Here is a 26,530-nt window from a genome sequence, read left to right as displayed (position 1 = left end):
AGCTTCCATGTCTCTGGGGGACAATTTTAAAAATTCACGGACACTACCACAGTCGGTAAATGATAGCATTTTCTCCAACCTGCCAGGACATCTTAAGACATCGTCATCCCTCATCCTTATGAAGAAACGCATAAAAAATGACCTTCACCAGCCACTTGTGCAACAAAACGCAGAGACAACATATTGCTTCACAGTCGGGTGTCCTCCGAAGTCTGGCAAGCTTTCTATTTTTCCAATGATCTTTATGGCTAACCCCTTAAATTTCTGCTTCATCAGCCTATAAGAAATATCTCCAACAATGTAATCTAAACTAATCAGGTTTCTTCGTCTGAGTGGCCTTTCAGCACTCATTTCAATGTAGATAATGACATCAGCTTCAGCCAGCATTGTTTGCTTTTGTTGTTGGGTTGAGTTATCTCTGAGACGGATCTCGCCTCCTTCCTGAACGATATGATGAGTAGACATTCCCGTACTGTTTAAACCTGAATAGCAGGTGAAGAGGATCTTTCTGGTATCCCATGGATAAACAAAACTTCTGGAGGTCCAAAGTTTTTTTTGGCTGCTTTCCTGTAATGATGTCACACGGGGAGGTAGTATGTTTGAGGTGTTCAGAGACGAAACAAAAAAAATTGTTTAGATGTCTTTTGTTCTGTAATCATAATTGTCTGGTTTCAGCTCTACAGATGACAGATCCTTAGCCTAAGCCCTCCTTTATATAATACAAAATAAAAAGATTACGACTGATTAAAGGATAGCACAGGAAAAAAGCAATTCATTGTTACTTCTGTCTCGGGCGTCACTGACAGTGATAAGTAGGTTATAGATGGGTAGGGTAAGTAACCTCATTATGCTCTTGAATGATTGGCATATTCTAGAAAGTATCTATTACATTTGAAGCTCATCAAGCCATCAACTCCTCTAATTCATTATTACACCAAGTTAGGACATATTCTCCAACAGTCATCAGTGCAAGCCATTTGCAGTTTAAGAAAAAAGAAAAGAATATAAATAAATCTGCAAAAACCAAACAGCCAAATACAGAGCTGCTGGCCATGACATGCTTTCTTTTAGTGTCACAAGAAATTGCAAAAAGGACACCGTAAAGGAAACAAGTGATATCAGCTTTTATTTAGTCTAAACTCACTCCAGGAAGACTGTTGCAGTAAGAGATGATGCGTCAATTACCTTTGAAGGGTGTTAAAAAAAAAACATTTCAGAGATAATGCAACTGAGAGCTCATCTTGCATTATGTGATTTATAAGCGTTAAGTTGAAATACATTTTCATCCTTTAGGTATAAAACGCCGTGGGCATGCCGTTTGGTTATCTTCTACGTGTTCCTGGCAAAGCAGCAGCTTTGACTGGGGAAAGCACAGTCTGAAGGACTGAGTGGAAATGATGCCGGGGGGTCATGGGGTTTATTTGAGCAATGCCCTTCTGTGTAGTTCCCCACTTTGAAACCGAGCCTGATAGCCGTCTCTACTTTAGACTCCTTCCCGTTTCTCTCACATAAACACAGACGGCGAATATTTGTGAGCCGATGGTCTGACAGTGTGAACAATTCTCACGTTGTTACTTTTTTATTCCCCCCCCCCCCCCATCTTTATCATATCTGTGACCGACTCCCACGGCTGCACGACAGGGCATGTTATTAAAAACGCTTTAAAGAGAAACAACGCCACCTCAAGAAAATGACACTGGTAATTTTCCAGAAGCTAAGACAGAACGACATTTCTGACAAGAGGACTAAAAGCAAAACTATAGCAAATATAACTTCACAACGCCAACAAAATCTCCAGGGAAATCAATTGACTTTCAGAGTGCTCTTTAGAACGATAGCCATAGGTGTGTGTGTGTGTGTGTGTGTGTGTCGTTGCTTATAACTTGAGTGTCACATGAGCAGACCTCCACCACCCCCAGGATTGAGCTGGAGCCAACCAGTCTGGTGAGGGAGAAGTGCGGGGACGACAAGTGGTTTGACGCCGCACAAAGCACCGGAAGCAATCGCGCTCCCTCCCATCAAACTCAACTAGAACCTGCTTCTAACCCGCTCCATCAGACGGCTCCCCCACCTTAGAAATCCAACTCAGACATTCACCTGCATGTACAGCCAAGAAAACACCACACCGTGCCTCAAATGAGGACATACATAGCCGTTCTAAGACAATTTTTCTTGAGAATCCTCTCTTTGCATAGTTCTCACAACTACTCGCGATGCTTACACTGCACAGTCAAAACCAGACTGCCATAAAAAACTATAAAACTACTGATTTGCCCATTTGAACTCGCAACATAATGGAAGAAAGAAATGTCTCGAGTTGCCAAGGGGCGGCTGCATCTGCCAGTGTGCCATTCCTGTAATTTTGTGGCTTAACATGGCTTTGTTTAGAGACACACCTAGTGTTTCTGGAGCTCACTGGGCGCTGGGCAAGACTATTCATCACACTGAATAAGAAGCTATTGGGGCAGTGTTTGTAGTTTCATTCACTGCTATAACGAGGACCCTTCCAGAAAGCGCATAACCTCGGTGGGGCTGAACAATGTCTTGTTGGTGTGTAATTTGTCCTCACGTGGCGTCTCGACACAACCGGCCCCAGGAGGGACATGGGGAGCAAGAGTGCACGGATAAAGAGTGCTTCTCGAGGCCTGCAGTAAAGGCAATTCATTTCCCACAAACTGACGAGGAAATCATGACAGAAGAAGGACCCAGAGGACACTTGTCTTCTCGTTTTACGCCCCAGTATTTTTGCCAGGGTGAAAAGAGGCGTCCGGGAGAGCCAACATACACACAAACTTGTTGGATTCATGCAAGATGTTATTCAAGGCAAATATGGATTTGAACAATATCGTTTTCGGCAGAATTGAACACAGGTGGAGGTCGTGGCGAACTCTGGCCTCGCTGACAGCTGCCGTTACCTTGAACCAGATGCTGGGCTATCGGATTTGTGTCAACAGAAAGGCAGAGCAGGATGGCAAGACGACAGAAAAATGAAAGTCAAAAACCTAAAGGTACACTGTGTATTGTGACTTGGTCACGGTGAAGCCAGGGGCTCGAGCTGATTGCGCCAATTTCTCAACAAAGCCTCCAGAAAACAGATAAATCAGGTGACTTCTTAAAATGAGCCTAGTTTACGTCTCTGTTCTGGTGTGCAACCATTTACCATCCGCCTCGACAACATAAACAAACTGTCATGAGATTTATGACCACAGAACAGAACTAGTAAATTCATGAAATAAAATTTCTCTACGAGTTGAGAACCTTAATTTGAGACAGTCTACTATAACATACCATTAAATAGTCTGCAAAAGCAGGAGAGACTTTCTGATACTGTCCGGGATTCTGTCAGGCTTTACTTGGTCTACTGGGACCACTTTGTGTTATTTGGCAGTTATTAATCTGAGAATAATTTTTAAAAAATTAAAAAAAAACATGAGAGGTTCCTCAAGACACTTATTGAAGACCTTTATGCTCCCCAAAGTCTTCATATGCATTATGGTGACACACAACTTTATATTCCCATGTCACCAAGGTCGCCAAGTAATTGTGTCCATAATATAAATGACTTTATAGTTTTAAATTTGAACTGCACAATAACAACAACAAAAAAGATCAACAATGATCAAAACTGCATAGACCAACAACAACTCGAGGACATTATTTGGAATGTTGTAATATTTCAACTGTCATGTATTCAAACACTGCTTACAAACAGTTGCATAATAAAAATAAAAATTTTGGCTGATTACAATCGGTAACTCTTACCCAATAACTAAGAATATGCTGCAATTCCATGTTTTCTTATCTCATCAGGATGTTTGCTAGCTTAAGGCAGAAAAAGCTAAAGTCTTTGATTTTAGTCTGAATAATGCAGGATAAGAGATCACCAAAGAGCATGCAAGAAACCTAAATTTTAACAACCACCTAAAGCCCATTTAAAATTAACTTTGCACCATTAATTACTCCAACAATGGAAAATTCTCAAAGTTCTCCTGATGGGTAAAATAAAGCAAAAAAAAAAAAAAGAAAGAAAGAAAAAAAACTGATCAAATTGTATACGACCTAGTCCCACTCAAGATATTCTTTCCTCTGGAATCACTGCCAGGTAATGGCACTAAAGTGGCAGATAGCAACAACAAGCCAGGCCCCACATTTACTGAAAGCTGATCACATTCATCAATCTTTAATGGCGGCAGTAACTCCAGGATGTCGCAGGATGAGAAGCAGATGGTTCAGCATCTGGTTGCCAGAGAAACACTGGGGAGTACAATGGCTGGATATGTAAATCACAATGGCAATTTGCCAACTTAGCATAAAGCAATGACAAAAAACGACTACTGCTGTTACGAGTATGCATCTCCAAACAACAATGTAGTCCAAATCCATCAGTGGTTAATCGCTATGGGAAGATTTACTGATAACAGTAGGGAAATCAGGTTAATGTAGAGGCTGATGTGTTGGGTTATCCCAAGTTAATCTCCAAGGGTCAATTACCTAATTGATCTGAGCCATTATCAATCCACTACTGACCCGGCCACTTATTGTAGCATGTACATAAAAAAAAAAAACTTGTTTTGCAATAAAACAAGGTTTTTGCCTGATGAGCACATTGCAGTATAAAACTTTGAACTGTAGAGTGAACCGGTCTGATCTCCATAATTCAAATGGATCAGTTGCTTTTCAACATGGAAGGAAAAAATAGAGATGAAGAGAAACAATTAGTGGAGGGAAAAACTTAAATCTATGTCACATTAAACACATGATCGATATCAACAGTTACTACGTTCAATAGACTATTCAATCATTTCAGTGAACTCTGACCCTGAACTGCACAGTGTTCTACGGCTCTGGTCACTCAACGTCTCACAGCCAGCTAAGCGAGGTGTGTTTTGTCAACTAACTCACTCTCTTTGGTTACCCAGCAACCACCTGCACAGAATCAGTTAAAGGTTTTGCCTCCATCATTCGTAAGTGATTAAAAAAAATAAAATAGAAACAATAGCGGAGAAAAAAGAAATGAGCACAACGGCTCAAGAGGAAATTGCGAATAAAACAGAAAACGTCATGCCACGATTTTGGCTCCATTTCAGATATTTAAAACAAAAAAAAAAACTAATCAATTATCCATATAGACTCGAATGAAATGCTTGCATTGTGATACGTTTTTCAGGCATATCGTCCAGCCCTAACTCAAACTAAAATGTGAAAGTCATGTAAAACAAATTTCACCTCTACTTTAAGTGAAGAAGAAATCCTTTTGAATATAGAAAAGTATGGATTGGAACCAGCATAGCGTATAGTGTAGCAAGGTTGTTTTTGTTTGTTTTGTTTTTTTAAAATACTGCTTCCAAAATTACTACAACGTCCCATTACACCAGTTTTGTGATTTAAAGTTGTTTTATTGATGCCAGAGTCACTCTGGCTTTACGGAAAACGTTCCGCTAAACTGCCAGTAAGCTGGCTGAAAGAAACTAAGCTAAACAGAGAGTGTTTAAACATCCAGCAATTTCCAGAAAAAGAGCAAAAACAAGAGAAAGCAAAATAAACAATGAAACAATTTTTCTTTTTTTCCTCTTTTTTGCAAAACTGATTTACAAAACTGTCAAATCAGAAGAAAACGAACAAGCACAGAGGAGCACATTCATCAAACTTGTGGAAGCATCAGCTCAAACTCAATCTTTCAGCAATATCAGGATCTGTAGAGCAGATCAGTTTGCAAAACCTCCATTGCTTTGGTCTGTAAAACAAATGTTGCAGCACAACCCCCCCCACACACACACACACACACACAGGTTCATCTCCACAGGCTCACCCGGGTCTATCTATTTTTCCAACGACGCAAGACCATAAAACAGCGGGAGTTTGTCGTTTCAGTGTTTGAATCATGTCAACATTTATATTTGACAGAAGTCCATTCATCATATTGCGCAGCAGAGTTGCATCAGCAGAGAGTTGGCTGCGGTTGCTCTTCTTACCGTGGTCTTAGTCCAGAGAGTCCCTCAGGCCATTGCTGCAAGATGATGAAGCCTGGAAACCTTTACGCATCACTCTCTTCTCCCTGCTGGGAGAAACAACAGCAACACTCGGAATGAGCTCTCCGCAGTGGCAATCAACTGGTGTCATGCAAAAGCATCCTAGGAGCACATGCTTGAACAGCACGGCAACAGGCGAGAACTAAGTGTAGCATTTATTCTGTAAGCGAGACTTCTTCTGTTTCATTATCTATTGTAATGAAATCCAGGGAACAGCTAAAGCGTTATTCGAAGTCCCCAGGAGAGGACATTGGTGTAAACACAGCATTGTGTTTGGTTGAATTTAGAATAAAAATAACGTTTGAAAACCTAACGCGACAATGTCTTCAAAGCATTTTTTTTGCTCACATACACTACCAGGCCTTTTAGGTGGGCCATACACAGCAACTCTGCACATCTGCAGCTCACTCAGCAGCTTGCAGCTGCCTGACAGTTCAACTCAAGAGTCCAGCAGGGGAAATGTGCTCTACATCTTCTGCTGTAACAGCTACGCAGTCCTGTCAATGTTCTGTCCATGAACCTCGACAGATTTCACGTAAACAACAGTGGATTAGTGATAAATATTTTATTTTTTTTTTATTATTCTTACAGCCACAGTTGCTCAATTATCTGCTTTAAACCTTCAATAACTACCAGGCTTGAAGGAACACTGTTCCTCTATCAGAGGAACAGTCATATGTGACTTCTTAAACATTCCCAGCATTCAAATAAATAGACCATCAAAACATTTCAAAAGTCCGTGACTGGGAAAAGAACAGTTCTGCAAAACTAAACCTGCACTGAGAAAAAGGATGAAATTCTGTAATGCAAGTTTATGCAAATGCCTCCAAAATGGCCACTCATTCCGTTTAGCTGCCAGCCTCGAACTGTAAGCTCCACACATATAGATCTTGAATTACAGAGAAAGAAATGTGCAAATATAGGTGTGCCATCATTGAGGAAACTCTTTCATAAATTATACTTAGAACTCATGAATGAAGCAAATTGGTGGCATTGTTATGCTGTGGGCTCATTTTCAGTCTATTCTTCAAATCTGGATATTTTTTTGAAGAAATATAAAACAGTGTAAATCTTTTAGGGAAACTTGTTTCACTTTGGCGCAGATAACGACAATGGCACCACACGTCACTGCTGTGTTGAAATTTATTTTTAAGAGACTTTAAAATGTTGACAAATCGACTTAGTCAAAAGGTCAAATGAGAATCCAATAACAAATGTGTCCATCTTAAAAGGCTGCTGTACACAAACAACTCGCTGATCTAACTTAAACAGCCCAAAACAGATTTGAATCCTTTTGGCTAGAAGTATTGAGCCAATAAAGACTAAACACATTAACCTGTACCTGCTGCAAGAAAGATACATAATAATAACAAAAATCTTATACAAAACAATAATTTTGCCATCTATTTTACGCTTGTGTTATAAACATGTAGGGCTTACGTAGAACCCCTGTTGACAAAATCAAATGCTAAGCAGGAATCAATACTTCTGCTTTTTGCTGCACATACCAAATGAACCAGCTGGGGAAACCACTGACATGATGTGATGTGCTGACATGACACAAGAGTAAACAGATTCTCCTTGTGAAGCAAACCAAGAAAGGAACAGAAAGCCACAAGAGGGGAAAATTACATATATTTGCAAGTGCATTACAAAAATAGCCAAAATTGATAAGTTACAGAATGTCTCAGTGCAGTTTTATAATGACCTTCCACGGTAATGCAACAGTAATAACAATCTAAACCACATGTGTCAAACTCAAGGCCCGCCATGTCATTCCTCTGATGACCATTTTATGAATTTAACGCGCCATTTCAACCAAAGGTTTGGAATGCGCTTCCTAACCAGACGCTCCAAAGCGTTATTTAACAATATGAGGTGTTGTTTAATTTATTTTCAACATTGTATTTTCAGACATTTATGCTAGGGCTGCCCAAGTCTAGTTTTCCAGAGCTACCATCTGCAACTTTAGAGGCGTTCCTTCTCCAACACACCTGGATCATTTACTCATTATAAGCCTCTTCAGAACCGAGTTGCTGCTGATGAGTTAAGTCAACCTTTTGTCTGGGGTGTTTTTGCAGGGATGCATCTAAAAGTTGCAGTCTGGAGAACTGGCCCTGGAAACTCCCAATTTGTGTGTGTGTGTGTATAGAGCAGATGTCAGATGTTTTCTGGCCCGTTGAGGGTGGCCAATATGCTGAAGTGGCCCTCAGGTGAAATTGAGTTTGACACCTCTGATCTAAACTAATACTTAAGTAAATGAGACTATTTCAACCGTTCTCTTGCTCTCTCTTAGTAAATCTGTTCTGACGCCTACGGAGAAATTTCCTCCAAGACTTAACTCTGTCACATGCTCAGTCACAGTCCAGACTTGATCTTTGGACTATACGACAGACTACGTCGGAGGCTGAAAGCACTCTATTGATCCAGCATTACTGTAAAAAAATAAAATAAAAAAAATGAGAGAGCACTGTGGATCTGATAATACCAAACAGTTATTTCAAAAGTGAACCGTGCACTGAAAGAAAACTAAGAACAAAGAACTCCCACTATTTTGGTCCACAAGTGCATCAAGCAACAGCATGACATTTAACACACATTTGGGTTCTTCTGAAATCAAACCACTACCTTTAGCAAATAACCTGCAGCACAATTTTCTCTAATAGTGTTGCAGTCCATGGGGATAGACGAATAAAAAATAAAAAAAATCTAAATGTGTTAAAAAATTATTTCAAACAAATGCAATATAAATATAATACATGTCTAGGAGCTGGATGAAAAGATTTGCCAGTGGAACAGAAGGCAATCTACTTGCCCCAAATAATTTTCCAAGCCAGTTTATTAGGAGGTCAAAAAAAACAAACAAACTGAAATTTAAGGGTCAAGTTCTCTTCAAAAAACATTATCCGAGCTGCTTCTTTATGCAAAGCTCAACTTTAGCTTTATCTTTAGTCTCTCTGTTCAAATTAAAAGGTAACAAAAGAAACATGTTCATACAGCTTTCAAGGAGCTGTTAATCACAGTAGTTATCAATTAGTGCGTCTCATTCAAACGTCTCATTCTTCCAGTTATGGACTCTTTTTGCATAAAATGCTCTTAAACCAACCCAACCAAACCTAAGCTAAGCTAAGAGTTGCTGTATCAGTAAATCAGGCTCCCATAAAACAGGACAGAAGATGACCATATTGGCCAGGTCACCGAGGGGCTAATCACAATACAGCTCTCTTCCAGTGCCTTTTAAATGGCCCACTAATGGCTGTCAATGACATAAGAATCAAGACTGATGTCTACTCTAATGAAAGTAATTGGCATTAAGTTCTAATCCTAAAAAGAAGGTTTCACTGACATCAGCTTCCTTGACTACAATCAATAAAGTTTGCTCCATCAGGGAAGGTGAGATAAACTGCAGTCAAACGCGTATGCGTTACCAAAAATAGAGCTGGCATTAGCCTAAAGCTGAAGAGAAACAAGCAGCATTTGTTGACTCGCAGCAGGTACACTGCAGCCAAGTACAGCACAAAAAAGGAAATCAGATAAAGACTTCCAGACAATTTCATCTGGGTTAAATTGTGAAGCGCCGATAACCACGTCCACACCTCTGCACCCGAGCCGCTGCAGAATCAGCAGATTTTTTTTTTTTTTTTATTCCCCTGTTCTGCTGAGGGAAGGCCTGCGTGTGTATGTGTGTGTGCACAGCAGAGACGTGTAAACAGACAGCAGAGAGCGCAGGGAGGGGACGGGGATTTGCAGTGATCACTACATTTTTATAGTCGTCACACCCACGAGCTGTCATAGGCCGGTGACAACACACCCACTGTCCAAAAGTTACAGCCCAAAATGTCCGGAAGACGGCAGAACGAGAAGACACGAGCAAGAGGCTCAAGCAGAGGACTAGGAATCTGCAGATAAATGCGACAGAAATTTTAACTTTTCTGAAACTTTATACACATCTCGGTTTTCTGCTGCAGGGCATTTCAGCTCAACCTGCCTTTAAAAGTAGCCAGAAAACATCTGCTCTACACACACACACACACACACACACACACACACACACACTTCAGAGGAATGTAATCGAACTGGATTTCTCTAAGGAGAGGTTAGCCGTAAAGATCAGAAGCACAAGCTCAACGCTGCACCTCTACCCAGCTGTTTTGTTGCCCAGTTTCAGTTTGAACCAGAAAGAAAGACTCAAGAAAATGAGTGGGACAGGATGTGTTCTCCTTTTATCTTTGGTGTTGGTCCAATCATGAAAGAGTACCGCTTTTATTGGCTGTTGAGCAGGTGTGCAACAAGATCTGGCAGCATTAGATCGTGCAAAATGGAAACAAACTACACTTCTCGCAGGATTTCTCCAAATCGATTTTAAGAAGACACTCGGCGTGTTGAGAGGTTATTAAAGAGGGGGAGACAGGCGTACTAATTTTACAGAGAGTAAGGCATTATCATGATTATTATTAACACTTTACAAATAGCGTAACAAACTAAACTTAGCATCTGATTCGTAGATTTACTCCAGGTGGTCAGCAGCGGAGGAGCGCCACAAGGGACCGTACTCCTACCGTTCCTTTTCACTCGGTACACCTTAGACTTCCAGTAGAAGTCAGAGTGCTGTCATCTGCAGAAATACGCAGATGACTGAGATTGACAAGAAGCTGAGTTACAGATAGCTGGTGCGCCGTTTGTGTCAGTGTAGGAACAATCATCTTATCTTGAATGTGAACAAAACAAGCGAGATCAATGAAGATTTCAGGAGAAACGGAGACCATATTTCTGTAATGGGAGGAGAAGCAAAGGGTGAGAGAAAGGAGAATATTAACCAGCGTGTTCACGTGGAACACAGACTGGACTCAGCAGGCAGCAATATAGCCGTCTACGAGACTGGACAAAACAGACTGTACTTTTTGACGAAGCTAAAGTCCTTCGATGTTTGCAGCAAGATGCTGTTGGAGTAGGAGCGTCTGAGTCAGGGACTAAAAACGGTTCAACAAGCTGATAGAGAAAAACTGGTTCTATTTTGAGACTACTGTTGACGATCTGGAGAGAGTTGCCAAAAGGAGGAGTCTTCATAAAAAACAACGTTACGGACAGCCTCTTCATGAGATTACTGTACAACTAAAGTCTTCAGTCAGAGGTTTTGTTACAACTGCTATAACACAGACTGCTATTGGCAATTTTTTCCTGCCATCAGCATCTACAATGACTCTGGAAAAGAATTAGATTATACGAGTTACAACTTCATTTCCCTTTGGGAAAAAAGGCATGCTTGAATGTAATTGAATCTAATCCAATCTGTCAACCAACCAACATGCTACTCATATTTCCTAAGTGAAATCTGTTTTAGAATTTGGCATTTTAAAAACTTTGGGATTCCAGTGTTTGATTATGAGCAAAGCTTAAAACTCAAATCAATCCTAAATCGAAAAAGATATTTTTCAGCACGCTGATATTTTCAGCTTTAAAATATCAGCAAAATATTCCGACTCACTAATCAGAGCTAGCGAGTCAGAGCTTCACCAGAGCTGTGCATCTGATGAAACGTGCAGCATGCTAATGTGTGTGTGTGTATTACTGGATGTTCTGAGCGTATTTGTGTATTGCAGGATCAAAGCTGCTAAAAAGGCACACTTTCGTGTTAACATTGGCACGAGGTGCTTTACCTTTCAAGTTTATCTGTCACTTTATCGCTCTCAGACACGTAATCTAGGTTAACTTCCTCTGCTTTACCAACTTGAAATGTGGCACAATAAAACACTTATCTTGGAACGCAATTTTTTTATTTCACAACGACGGAGTCTTTAAAAAAAAAAATCTGGAAGTGTTTACTTAAATTCACAAAGGTGAGGCTGGCGAGCAGGAGAACAAGAAACAAAGAGAGCCTATTAAATAACATTCAGACAGCTGATGCAGTAGCTTCTACAAGTTCGGCTTAAGTAGCAACAAGCTAGCTCTCTTATCTGATCCCGGCGACAGTAAAAACAAATGCTTAGGCGTAATAATGGGACTGATACGATGAGTTGTAAAGGATGAGTCACAGCGAAAGGTAAATGTGTAGGAGGTTGAGACAGCGGTGACAATAGGAGGGAAAGTGAGCAAAATTAAACGGAGACGTATTTTAAGAATGGCTGGCCCTGCATGTCGGGTATCTTGCATGTGCTTGGGAAAAGGGGGACGTGTCCACTAACTAATCAGTTTGCAAGGAATGAGTTCCCATCGGGTCCGAGGGCATGTGGTGAAAGTGAAACTAAACAAGAAAGGTGTCATGTTAGTGTGTGTGTGTGTATTTGGGTGGGTTCAGGGGAATGGGATGACATAACCGTGTCATTTTAATCAGCCGAGGACGCCAACAGGCATAAATTACTCACTTAACAATGGATCAATTTGAATTTTCAGAAACGTGACGACAGGAAGCGTACAATCGTTTTCTCCCTCTACCGAGCTGCGGTCTGAGCAATGTGATGATCCCTGGAGCACGTTTAAGGGGGGATGACTGTAAAACCCGGCATTACCTGATTAAGAGTGCTGCTGCTCTGACGGCGGAACATGTAATTGGACGAGACAGAGGAAGACGTCGGGTGAAGCGCCCTCCTTAGCAACAGCCGGGTCGAGGAATTCTGTCGTGTAAGATTTAGCAAAATTTCACGAGACTTTCCTTTTAATTTCAAATATTGAAAGGATGGACTAGGTAGAACAAACGTCACCTTAAGTACTGAACATAAAAGTTTACAAAGGTGGTGAGCAGATCCTGAGGTGCAGCAACACTATTAGGCATTGTCACCGTCGTCAAGGCGTAACAACCTTTTAAACTTGCTTTTATGCCATTCCTGCAGTGTGAAGTCCATCAAGAGAAAGTGCTGGAGTCACAGAGAAGTAATGCGATTCTGTCCTATTGCTGTGCACAGCCAGTCAGCTGGCTAAAAGATTCCATTCCATTCTTTCCCATATTATCGAACTGACAGGAGATGTACTGTTGTAGTGTCAGTTGAAATATAAAGTTAGAAATGCATTGGCCAGAGATTGGACATTTTTCTTTGGTTGATTCTAACGAGTGATTGGATAAATACTGGTTAAATACCAAAAAAATAAAATTAAAATAAAAAAATCTGTTTTTTCTAATTAATTAAATGCCTCAAACATTGAGTGCCCTGAGCCAGAAGCAAATATTTTGTTTTTTTCCTTTTGCGTTTAACTACTTAGAAAAAAACTGAACCACGTCAAAACCAGAAATCAGCTAATCAGAAGCCACAGAAAATGTCAAACTGATAACAGCCAGGAAATGTCTAATCAATGCATTTATAAAAAAAAAAAAAAAATTTAAAAATACATTAAGTGAATTCAGTCATTGCATGCAGGAGTTAATGAGGCATCAATATGAGGCTCATTAGGGTTGATGTAAACAAAGAAGGGAAAGACAAACAGAAGCACAGTGCTTCGTGAACAATTTACATTAAATATAAACCTAATAAAATGCGGGTTAACCATACTGTACGGAGGAGTAAACAGGTTGCATAAGGATAATCACTTCCCCTTCCAAACAGCAAAAAATAGATGCTATACAGTTGACAGATGAAAACTGAGTCATCAGAATGAAAGGACGAGGAGGAGAGAGAAAGCGGGGTTCTCTGCTCTGATGGTGGGGGTCGAGGGGACTGATCTACACTGGGTCAGAGTTCGACCCTCACAACGTGTTCAGAAACGAAAAAGGTGGATCTGAATGCCCTCATTCCTCTGACTTTGAGAAAAGCAATTGAGAAAAGCTGCTGCTTTACACATGTCACTCCATGCTACAGCGGTCCAACCCGCACTGCTGGTTCAAATCGCAGTTTGCCCCATCGCTTTAGAGGTTTCTGTACAGGTTGGTTTTATTTTAAAGGGTGGCGTGTTGCTGCATACTTTCGGACCACCCAGTCAAACTCCAGCAGGCGGCTTCCTCAATCCAAGTTTTCGCTGCCTCCTCGAGTGCCAAGGATTCCACCCTGGGCAGTGGGAATGGTGCCAAGCACATGCTAACACCCAGTGCCATGGATTCATTGCATTTGAAAGGATGAATCGAGGGATGAAGGGGGGAGGGAGGGTGCTCACCCTAACAAATTAAGATGACAGAATCTCCACTGACAACCCCATGCTGACAAACGTTAATTAAAAGCATCTTCTCATATGCAGATCACACTGATATTAACAGCGTATGCAGAATTTAAACCTTTTGTCTCATCGCAGCAGTGAAAGATTAAACTCCAGCTGTAATAGAATGAAAATCTACCACATTTCAATATATTTGCTCTACTGTACTGTACCGCTCCGCAGCGCTCAAAGCTCGCAACATAAGGGAAAACAGCTGCGAAAGCACTGCTACACGGTCATGTGATCTCTGCTGTCTCCTCCGCTCAAGCCAAACTGACTGAGGGGCTCCTTCATAGCGATGAGAAGTAGACAACACTATCATCTGGCTGTGGAGATCAATATGCACTTTGCCACGGCTGACCTACATAAGTGGAGGAGCACGGTCGCTTGTCTCAAGATTCCTGGAGCCCAGGTTGAGTCTCTGTGTAGGTCTGACGTACTAATTATAGTTTAATGTCATGTTCTGTAAGTTTTATCAGAACTGCTCAATATATCAGATCGCAACGCCAACGGATCTACATGGATGAATAATTTGCACGCCTAGAATATAACTGGCTTGTTGGAAATACTTTCAATGGCATACTCCAAAAGAGCGTTGCAAACATCACCGTGTGTTTGCGACACTCTTGTATGACTTATTCATGAATGATTTACCAATGCTCATATTGGTATGGCTGACTATGTGACTAATATTGCATTACTATTAAGAAATAGTAATGCAATTTCATGTCTTCCTGATGTATCGGTGTGTAAAAGGGGATTCCAAACTGAACTTGGTGTGCAAGGACAGAAAATCAAGATGTTCATACTGTGATGTATTCAACTCAGTCCAGCTCCTCTTTTCATCCTGGGAAAATAAAAATCACAATGATGTTAACATCACCATGTTTCATAGCAAGATTTATGATGCACTGTGTTAAATATCAAATAAAATCTAAGCAAAAAATAAATAAGAAAAAAAGTTCAAAGGTGTCTAAGTTCTTCGGAAGACAAGTCACTAATACTGGAATTAAAGATTTTTTTTTTTTGATAACACTCAGAAACGCAAGTTCCTAACTTGAAGCCGAATCAGCAAATGTACAAGTAGAAAGCACTGCAATTGCAAAGGGGACTTGGTGTGACTGAAATTTTGCGCATAAAGCAGCACATTTTAACTATTTGCAACAAACTGTTAACATGTGGGTTTGGGATCCTGCTAAATCCCGAGCCCAGCAGATATTCACAAGTTTACACGTTACGCCAACTTCTGAGCAAAGAACAAAACCAAAGGGCAAAGGCAGTTTGTGAAACGGAATACTCAATAGCTTGCACAGCAACTTTTAGCAGTAGTGACTTGAAACATTCATCTTATGTACAACCTAATCAGTCTCTTGCATCACAGAGCAGGAACACAAATTTACATGCAGAGCTCTTTTCCAAGGCCCTGGCAAAGCGCAACCATTGGCTTAAAATGTGAATTTTGAGCAATTCACAAAAACAAAAAGAGTTTCTTTTTACTCTGCCATTCCATCTTTCATTTACTTTTTTAATCAAGGTACACCCAGGAGGTTATTATCGTATTCCTACATAGCCCTAAGCTAATTTGGCTGCAAAAGCACCTTAGCTGCTATGAGAGGTGCCTCGGAAGCAGATCATCTTGTCCCATTATGAAACTGTACATTCACATATGATGTCAATGTGCACCAAAGTACGTCAGTCGTGGTTTTAAAGGCTGTGAGAGAGTAGGACCAATAGCTGCAAGGGCATCATCGTACTACCTGATTGCAAATTATGGCCAAACCATTTGTGCACCATCCCTTTGCCTGATGTGGTTATTCCTCATTGGTTTATAGATGGAGGAAGGAAGTTTCCCCCAACTAATTGTGCAACACAGCCTGTTTTTGCATTTTTTACTGAAACTAGCTAGAAACTCAGCTAATTTTCTTATTTCTTTCAATGTTTTGATAAAAATAAATAAAATTTAAAAAATTCTTGACACTTCATGGACGACAAAAACCTTCCTCACCATTGTGGTTGGGGAATGACTAAAAAATTCATTTCTTTAAAAAAATTTAAAAAATACCATTGCTGAGAAATTTAAATATCCTTTTATGACGAGGTGTTCTGCATGATTGTGCAGCTTGACATAACAGTTTATAGATTTGACTGAATTGCAGAGAAGCTTTAAACTTAATGTGAATGATTATTTATATTTCAGTTCCACATGTCCATGCATTCTGTCTTGTTTATCACTGCATAAAATCCTGATCTGCCAATCGTTATTTCCGTTTAAAGCTGCTATAGCAATTGAGTTGGCAGAGCAGCTTCTTGTGCTAGTAGAAGAAATTAATATTTGTAGAGCTTTTTAGTTTTGTACTTTTCCTTCTTCCTCCTTGTCAACTGGGTGGTTTCAAAAAGATACTCTTCACTCAGCTAGTTAAAGAAACAATTGAAAAGAACATAAAAGCTCAGTCTGAAGGCTATAGAAATCAAAAAAGGCAGAAATACAGTAAGGAGGGAAAAAAAAATACAGTCTGGATTAGGAACATATTGGCACGGTGACACCGACAGCCTGTGATTACTTCTTCAGCTGTTTGTCCTCTCACCTTGCTGTGATGTCTCATTTTCTCACCACATATATTCACTGGTTTTTTTTGTTATTTTTTTTTAAGTGTTAGAAATGTTTAGTAATAGTCACCGTTGAAGTTTATTCTAGGATAACGCTCCTCGTCACTTCTGCTTTATTAACACTTGTGTTATCTAGTGCTGTTTAATCATACATCATCATCATTAAACGGTGCTGCTCTCATCACTTCACAGTGCTCACAGCCACCTACCAAACACTGGGGAGGGGGCGTGCGCCATTTAACTTGATCATTTAGTGCTGTGTTCACTTGCAGTAGGAGGTCTGAGATTTGTTCAGATGTGCATTTACACTCGGCAGTGCAGATTAAACACCTTGTTTTTTTTTATTATTAATTAATGCTTTCAGTCGAAGCCCTAGTTAAAGGATAAGCAGCTGCTAATGACTCAATGCGTTTAGTTCATAGGGATGTTCAGAGGTGCTGATGAGAAAAGAGCTTTTGATTGGCAGAAAGGGGTGATTACTTTTCCTTTTCATTTCTAGACAAAGCAGAACAATTTACCAAGGAGCCAATTAACATTTCTTCCTTTTGCTTGACTATTAATATGAGCCTTAACTTGGAAATGTTGCAATATTCTGAAAATTGCTTCACTTTTTGATGATAATGCAACCGAGTTGGAGGGGGAAAAAACCAAGAGAAACTAGCCAAGGTAGATAAAAATCTTCCGCAGGTTGATGTTCAGACAGTCCTGTCATATTCTGGCACAGACAGATAAGGGACCTGATTTGAAGCCTGGCTAATAACGCAACGAGAACAGCTGTTGAAGCAGAGACAGAGTTAATAATCCCCACTTCTTCCCTTCCACGTCGAAGCGGCTCTCGGCTTTCCATCAGCAAGCGCTGCCTTACTTTAAGAGGTCTCTTCTCTGTGCCGTTTCGCCATCCCCTCTCCGCCGCTGCGCTGTGAAAAAACCTGGCCATTACCCCACAGCTCATCCCTCACGCCCACCCAAGACCTGTCACACGCCTGTTTCCATGACGACCCAAACGCAGAGGAAGCAGGGGTGAGATGCCCGGCGAGACAAAGACAGCAGATAACATGGGGAGAAGGTGCATCATGTCAAGAACACAGAGAGGACCTTATAGAGCCTGTGATGGGCAGATAGCACAACACAGGCTGGCCTGTTGTCTCCATGCTGGAATAGAAAGCATGTGTTTTCTTGCAGACTTGTTCTTTTAACAGAGTACAGCCAACGTGTCAACTTTAAATGTGAAAGTAGTCTGGCCAGAGTATGAAGTAAAAACGCAATCCTTTTGCATTTAGTTCATGAACGTCCAGATTCATGTCAGGTTTTTTTTTTTTTTTTTAAAAAAAAAAAAAAAAAAACCCAGAGTACAGGAGAAAACTTTAGAGGGGGCTGTCTGGCATAACATGGTGTTCAAAACTGACCGTACAGACATCAGCACCAGAGACGGTTGCAGTTCTCCGGTGCTCTTCTCATGAATCAAAATGTGTCGGCAAAAGAGTGTGGGTGTAACTTAGTTCACTGGTCAAACATGAGATTTCTGAGTCACTAATGATGTCATTTCAGTGGGCATGCCGTTTACCTATCTTTAACAATCTGAAAGTTCCGTTTATGCCCACAAGTCCAACATTTAACAATACTTAGATTTGCCCAGAGGCCTGGAGGATTTCTCAGTTTCACATACGCATTGCTGACTTTCAAACCAAGTCCGAAATTAGAGACATGTTGAGTTCTAAAATCAATGATGTCGTCAAAAAAGAAAACCAAAAGGGAAACTTGAGCTGCAATTGCAAACCAAATAAATGTTTAGTCTTTTGGTGTGCAGGGGGGCATTCCTAAAGACCTCCGTTGACTCTGTGGTGGCATCAGCCATCTTTTATGGGGTTGTCTGTTGGAGCAGCAGTTTATCTACAGCTGAAAGGAAGCAGATAGATGAGCTCATCAGGAAGGCCAGCTCTGTTCTGGGTTGCTTAATAGACCTAGTGCAGGTGGGGGGGAGACAGAAGAACTCTGGCTAAAATAACATCACTGATGGACAATCTCTCCCAACCCATGATCAAGCAGTTACTGAACCGTTACTCCTTCAGATACAGACTGCTGCATCTTCGGTGTACAAAGGAGAGCTATCATAGATCCTTCCTCCAAGCAGCTGTTCAACTTTATAACCATCCCTTCACATTTTGAACATTTTTCTTTGATTGACCTGCTCAGCTGCACATTCCTTTGGACCAGAGCGCATCATTTCTAGTAACTGCACAGTATTCAAGTTGAAACTTTGCTCCTTACAGTATTTTTTTTAACTCAGTTTTTATATATACACTGTATATTCTGCCTTTGTGTGAACCAACTTGCTTTGATTGTCTATCACTTTGCTGCTGAAGCGCAAGAATTTCTTCACTGTGGGCCAATAAAGGAATTCCTATTCTATTTAGGTTATCAGAATATGAAAATATATAACTTCCCAAATAAAGGCAATACAATTTACAAGAGTTGTATTGTTTCCTCAAATATCACAATAACTTAGGGTAGCATCTGTAATGGTACAGCTGGAAATATAACGGTAATAAGCTCCAGCTATGACCCATTTTTCTCTGTGTCTGATCTAAATTAACCAAAGTATTAAAGCTGCAGTATTTTAATGCCCCTTGCAGGCAACACGAGTAGTAATAGTTTAACTTTCTAGTGCCGTGCAATGACAGAAAAACTGCAGGCAGAAATGGCCATTGTACTACTAAACTTCCATGAGATAAACATTAATTGATTATGTGAAGAAAAGTGAGGCTTGCACAACTATTGCACCAACGTAAAGAGGGCCATGTTGGCACGTTGTTAGGAAGATCATGATGAAAATCACCAGTAGCCATCAGCGTTTCAATGCTGGTCAGAACTGAATCAAAATTTTAAGCATCTAAACTGAATGCTGATGCAATTCCTGAACATTGTTAGGTACAAACAGTTATTTATCTCTGTGGTGAATTAAAAAAAAATAGTGTTGCTAAATCTATCGGTAATTTTGGCAGATTTTTAGATCTCTGGGGTATGTTCATGCTTTTCTCCTAGCTAGATTGAATACCCTCTAAATCTTCACTTTATGGACTCAAATTTGTGAGCTGAAGACTTTGACAACCGTTGCTTTTCCGTTATACCCCGACACCGAAGTCCAGCGTAATAAACGTAGCGCCCATCACTTTTCTGTAACTTCTGGGTGTCTTCTTCCATATTTCTCAGCTTTGGTCAAGAAAATTCAGGAAACCGTCATAGCTCACAAAACCACGCAATCGAAAAGTAAAACTCATATGAACGATGACATAAACCATAATGCTAAAGCACAACATTAAAGGAAACTTGATGAACATTATTTTAAACAGTTGTAGTAAAGTAGCCAAGGACAGGTTACTACTAGTATCAAGGTATACACCTTGGTGTTGCAGAATCACAAGTTTTCACCATGCAGATGGATGCCAGAGAAGGTGACAGTGCCACCAGAGTTTTGCTCTCCAACATGCCCTCCTTGCTACCCGTTGATGTGTGTGTACTGCACTATTAGAGTTGTGCAACAGTATGAGACAAACGAAACAGCGGCGTCTGAATCGGAGCAAGGGTCAAACGATTAGCCGGCTGTATCGCTCAGGTGGTGCAACAATGCAGCCTATCATAGAGCAAGTCATTGCACACATGGCCACAAGTTTGTTGGCCAAGTACTAAGAAGAAGAAGAAGAAGAAAATGCTGCTTCATTTATTAAAATTATTAACAAAACATAGTACGAAGCAAAACAAACTTAAAGAACATGGATGCTGCTGTGAATCAATTTAAAACCCAGGGTGGGAAAACATGTTAAGAATTAAGAAAGCAACATTTAAATCATGTGTGACTTGATGGGATTAAAATATTACAAACCTACTGCTATAACTGCAGCAATTTGCCCTGTCAGAGAATAACTGAGGAAACACTCATGTGCCAAGTTAGTGTGAGAAAACTTCCAGCCAGTTTTCCTTGTGTAAACATCCAAATATTTGCACAAGTGCTTGCGTGGATTGCGTCATCACCCCACTAACATTCTTCGCTGAAAAAGGATATTCCGTTTTTGTTTTCCTCCCCCCTTCACATTATTATTTAGGCGATTCTCCCTGCACTTTGAATTTGAAAAAAGCTCGGACATTCAGCTGTGCTCGAAACTGGAGGAATGTGGACTTGAATGCGAACAGGACCGCATTCTTTCTGAGCAGTCGGGAGGTGTCACAGATGTCATAAGCTTTTTCTCTAATACCCGTATTTCACATACACATAAATGGGCATCAAGTAAGATTAGGGGAATATTTTGCAAGCAAAAAGCTTTACCGAGACTGACTTTTGCTTCCGTAAACTTCAAGTCGTTTGAGATAAATGCCCACCAAAAAAACTTTGTTCTTCTTGGTCACCTGGCTGCACATTCATCACACCTGGTAAGAATGTGTAAAAAATAATAATTTCAAAATTCAGCTTCAATTCTAGTACAAAGTACATTTGTTAAGTGAGTGGAGAAAAAACAAAATGTCATTTGTTGGCATGCCAAACAAACCCTTAAAAAAAAAGAAAAAAAAGAAATCCGATTTAAATATTGTTAATACTTTACAATTATTAGACTGTCTAGGAACCTAGTACTTCCTGGTTTCCTGAGGGATAGATATATATGACACTGTGTTTCTCTTAGCAACGTATGAAAACGGGAACCACAACAGGACTTGTCATTAAAGTTAGACATGTCGATCTTCGCAAACAAATCAGGAAATGGCTGCAAAAAAAAATTCTATCCAAATAAATGTACCTATATCCAAATCTTTTTTATTTTTTTTAGAAAGCTGAAAATAACAAGACTAGAAGACGGTAGGGATGGTAAAAAAAAAAAAAAAACATCTCCAAAAATAATTTTTTAGAGAACTGAAGCAGAAGAGTGGCATCTTGGGTTTGCCAACTATTCACAAAAGATATTACATGTTAGCTGATTGTGTGGAATGTCGGGAAAGAAAAACATTGTCTGTCCTTCCATAAGAAACAAACATGTACAGTGTGTCGGCTTTAACTGTAACCTTGTGATTCGGTCCGACAAGACGAAGATTGAGTTTCTGCCGACAAACACCGAGTGTGAGTGTGGTGTAAAACAAAACCCAAGTATGGTATGCTACGGTATCGCACCTATGATGCTGTGGGCCCCTGTTCCCTTCTAAAGGAAGAGAAAGGGGCGTGCGATGAAACACCAAGACATTTTAAATAAAAACCTGGCGGCATCTCCCAGAAAACTGAAAATGGACCATCACTGCGTCTTTCAGAAGAATTATGAAAGCAAAAAGTTCAAATATTCCTTCTTCTACATGTGCCAAACTTTTGTTAATTCATAGTCACACATGTCTTCACGAACAGCATCGCATACAGCAGGAAACCCTGTTTATTTTGATGCGAACTTGCTTGAGAACACCCACAGCTTAATGGCTGTCCTATAGGAAAATGGAAGTGAACACTTTGGTTGATAAAAACAAAATTTACCGCTAAATGTAAAGAATGTCTTGCAAAAAAAAATAAAAAATAAGAGTATAAATAAGAGTATAAGTTTGTAATATCAAATCAGTTGGGGGGGTCTGGATCATCAGTTTTTTTTTTCAACCTTCGCTCATTTGGCACCGACAACTTGTGGATATTCTTTTCAAACCAAAATGCTGAGATACTGGCAGATCACAGCACGTGAAAAGCATAACATACTATTTTTCCCCCACAGCTGAATCGATTTAATATCATTTCAGACGTCAATTTTAATAACTATGTCAAAACACACAGTCTCTGGTTCACCTTCCTGCCAGGCAGTAAATCAATTTATGTGCCTTGACTGAGGCCAAGGTGCGCCGAATGTGAAACGCAAACCTTTGTGCCAAACGTGTTTCTCCTAAACTTCACGAAACTTGTCCTTTGCTACGACTTCTGGCAGACGTGCCTGAAATCCATCACATCCGATTCTCACACACAAACTAGCTGAAGTCAAACCGCGGCAGGACAACACCGTCACGCAAGATCTCGCATAGGCGATGTGACAGCTACGACACACCGTCAGGTGGGCAGAGTGATGCAACACAGGCTGCTCAACTGGTTCCACGGGAGGCGTTCCTCCAGAGAAGTGCCGACACTCATTGAAATGACACAAGCTGTCTGCCTGTATAGTTCTGAGCCAGTCAAGCAGAAGGGCCCCTTTAGAAGGAGAGCACTGCACTCGAAACACAGGCACAACAACGCAACACACAAGTGAAACCTCCAAAGCAGCATCCCCCCACGCTGCATTAAAGGCTTACATTTTGAGAAAGCATCCCTCAGTCCTATTCACTCGTGGGTCCAAGTGGAGCTGCTCAGTGTAACATATCAGCATTGATAGTGCAGCGTGCGTGGTAATTAGAAACACAGCATGCAAGGTAAGGCAAATTTATCCGACTGAGTCATCTTAAGGCTTTGAACAAAAGCAAAACATGGGCAAGTTTCATTTATTGGGAAGAGAAGGGGGGAGGGGGGGGGGGAAGCAACACTGCAAAAACAGATGATAGCAAGAATTATTTGTATTAGTTTAACCAAACATAAGTATTGGACTGATCAGGGTAATATTCATTCAATGTAAAAAATGTTGACCAAATTTTTATCATGTCTTGTATTTGTTTTATCTCTTATTTCAGTCATAATAAAAAAAAAAAAAAGTTTAGACAAAACTAGCAGCACTTTTACAGCAGGTTATATACCAGATAACTTCATTTACAATGCCTAGTAAACGCATTCACACTCCTTGAACTTTATCACATTTTGTCACATTACAACCACAAACTGAAATACTTTATTGAGATTTTATGCGGTCACACAAATCTACAGTGTTCAAAGTTGTAAAGTGAAGTTAAAGTGAAACCCAGCTCGCAACATTTTTGTGCATTCAGTTTGACACCGGATACATTAATACATATAATACCTTTCCATCAGCTGACTGCTCTGCTACTGTGTCATGTTTTCTTTCTATATCACTGATTTATGATGTAAAGGTAATGTTTTTTGGTTGTTTTTTTTTTTTACAATCCAGATAAAGCATGTCATTTTATTCTTTTTTTTATTGGTGGCTGACACATAATACCTAAGGAGATTGAAATGTGTGCACGTTCCTTTGCTGTTCAATTACTGACCTGATGATGATCCAGGTCACCTGGGAGCACTGTCGCTGTATAAATTATTCCCACTGTAAAAGTTCAGACCTTTCTCCCTTCATTTTTGTTAACAGCCCTTGCCGTCCTACTCCTTGCATTTGTCTTTAGGACTATTTATTTTAATACCCCTAAATAAAATCCATTGCAACCAAAGATTTAAGATTAAAAAAAAGAGAGAGTCCAGCAGTGTGTAATGCAATCATAAATGAATGCAGCAGCTCTGTGCAAGTGATTTCCCCTTTTAGACAGAAATCTTAAAAGTGTGGCTTGTGTTTGTATCCAACCTCAATTTACTCTAATGTACTTAAATAACATCCAAGGAACCAATTGCCTTCAAGAGTCATCGTATTAATAAATAGACGTCTATGTCACGTAATCTCAGTATAAATAGTTGTTCTGCTAAGGCCTGAAAGGTTTGATGAAGAACATTAATGAACATGAATACTAAGAAATACATCAAACAAAGTAAAGATAAAGTTTTAGATAGGTTTTGAGAGGGGATAAGTTCTTAAACAATATCCATAGGCACAAAATGTTAAGTTTCCCACGCACACGTTGAAAGCTTATTTTAGTGGTAGTGAGCACTAACGAGGAGGCATTGTGACGCTCGCCAAAAGGAAAATATACACCAGTTTAGCCAAGGAAAATAGTCCCCCAAGCACCGTGAACAATTTCATCAACTTTATCTGACGTGGCAAGTAGCAAATGAAGCTTCGTTTCAACCACAACAAACGCAAGAATAGATGTGCGCTTCAACACATGGTGATGGGAACTGTCTTCACTCGCTCATATTCTGCCGAACAGCGAGACTAGCCTGCAGCTACAACCGCTAGCATGCTAACCATGTCCCTGCTAAACTGGGGAACTTCGTCCCGGTGTTGAAGGAACGGTCCCTCGCTAACTCAGCACAAAATAACAATGACACATGAAAGTGTTGTGCACGTTAAAATTCCGGGTTGGGTGACAATATACCGTTGGCCGGACACATATGAAATAAAAACAGCATATGAAAAATGCAAATATCTTTTTGCGAGCTCACGGTCTAGTTTAGTTTGCTGCAGAAAACACAACTGCCACAAGCAGGGAGCCTAGCCAAGAAGCTAGCGCTTGCTAACAGGCTAACGCCAAAGCGAGAGAGAGAGAGCCTCTGTCAGACAGACACACGACCGAGATTGGAGACCTCTCGCTCCGAATCGTGGATTTCACAACGAAAACAACCCGTCTGTTCTCTGCCAGAAGCACAGAGGCGTGTGGCTACTTACGATTTGAAACTTTCCGCCGAGTCCTCACTGTTAAATCCTGTTTATCCCAGCCAGCTCTGACCTTCGCGGTAGTGAAACAACATTTCTGCTGGCTAACTGTGCCGCCATGTTACTCCTGCTCTGCAAACCAATGCTGAGTGTTTATCTGGCTGGTAGCTGCTGCTGCTGCTGCTGCTGCTATCCTCCCCCACACACACACGAAACCACATCACGGGGCTCCGAACACAAATCGACTCAGTTACCGCCGGGGGTGGGGGCTCCTGTGCAGTCCCGAGGCGCTTTACCTGTTAGGATTACGGTACTTGCTGTTTGATTAATCAGCATCACTCTGACGACATTTAATCTGCCAGCCACCGACAGTTTCTTATAGTCACCACTGTACAATATCAACAATGTTTTTTGATGGATGTTGTGGTTGCAAGGATATACTGAGTATAACATCTCCCCCCACCCTTGACTGTGGTTCTTCTAGAATAAAAAAACCTCATTGTTTAAAGAAGATTGCAACTATTTTACTCAGGCTCACCAAAGTAGTTGTACATTTTAGGATCATTAACATTTATGCGACGTCGTAAAACTGGCGTTGCATGAGCTGCATCAAACCAAAACGCTTAGCATTGATGTTGGTGCTTATTTTAATTATATCACTGAAATGTTGCGTTTCTTCTGTTAATAATTAACAGTTGCCGAACTAACTTGTTCTAAAATTTTGGTTGACAGTTCTATAAACCGACAAAAAGTTCTCTATTGAACATGTTCTTTACAAGGCCTCCCGATTCTTAACAATAAACGTGTACTTATATATATATTGCTATTTTGATTTACAGTCTTGGACAAATATCGATTGACCAAACAAACGAGCAGGGCTATTCTGAGCCAAATTTTGTGCAACAGCACCGCCTAGTGGTCTGTTTCCCGTTTGAACTGAATCAATCAGTGCTAAGGTCATGTCCTCATTGTGTGAGGTTGAAAAATGCTTTAGTGGGAATTGGGATCAGTCATGAAACTGATAAATAAGTTAACTTACTCAAATATGGATTTTGTGGCCAAAATGATGTCCTTTGAAGACATCATTCTAAGATGACGATGATAGCAATGATAGTCATCACATTATTTCCTCTTTATTTTATAAACCCAGTGGAAATTCCTAGTACTTTATAATTTACTACATAATCTCATTTTACAATTCCCCTGATTTTCTTTTATTTATTTATCTATTTATTTTTTGGTCTTTCCTCAGAAAGAGCATTTTTGATGTTACACTGCAAGTTTTCAATTGCCCTGAGGGCTGAAGAATGGACTGGCCACCCCATAAACTTTAATTTTGTTGGT

At 40.3% G+C, this 26,530-nt stretch overlaps 1 protein-coding gene across 6 annotated transcripts in view; it reads right to left on the bottom strand.

The window, feature by feature from the left end:
• The window catches only part of ncoa2 (nuclear receptor coactivator 2), a 74,255-nt gene extending 48,575 nt beyond the window's left edge, over window positions 1-25,680 (bottom strand). For 2 of the 6 annotated variants that reach the window (XM_017301950.2, XM_008396349.3), the window contains exons 1-2: window positions 25,199-25,680; window positions 5,973-6,058 (exon numbers count right to left, since the gene is read on the bottom strand). The gene's annotated coding sequence lies outside the window, so the exon portion shown is untranslated. The remainder of the gene's footprint in view (window positions 1-5,972; window positions 6,059-25,198) is intronic. The other 4 variants (XM_008396353.3, XM_008396354.3, XM_017301952.2 and 1 more) reach the window with 3 other exon arrangements.
• Window positions 25,681-26,530: the final 850 nt, after the last annotated feature.

The sequence above is a fragment of the Poecilia reticulata genome, chromosome 20 (genome assembly GCF_904066995.2).
Source record: "Poecilia reticulata chromosome 20, P_reticulata-male-v2, whole genome shotgun sequence".
NCBI classification, from domain to species: Eukaryota; Metazoa; Chordata; class Actinopteri; order Cyprinodontiformes; family Poeciliidae; genus Poecilia; species Poecilia reticulata.
This window is presented reverse-complemented; position numbering and strand designations above follow the sequence as displayed.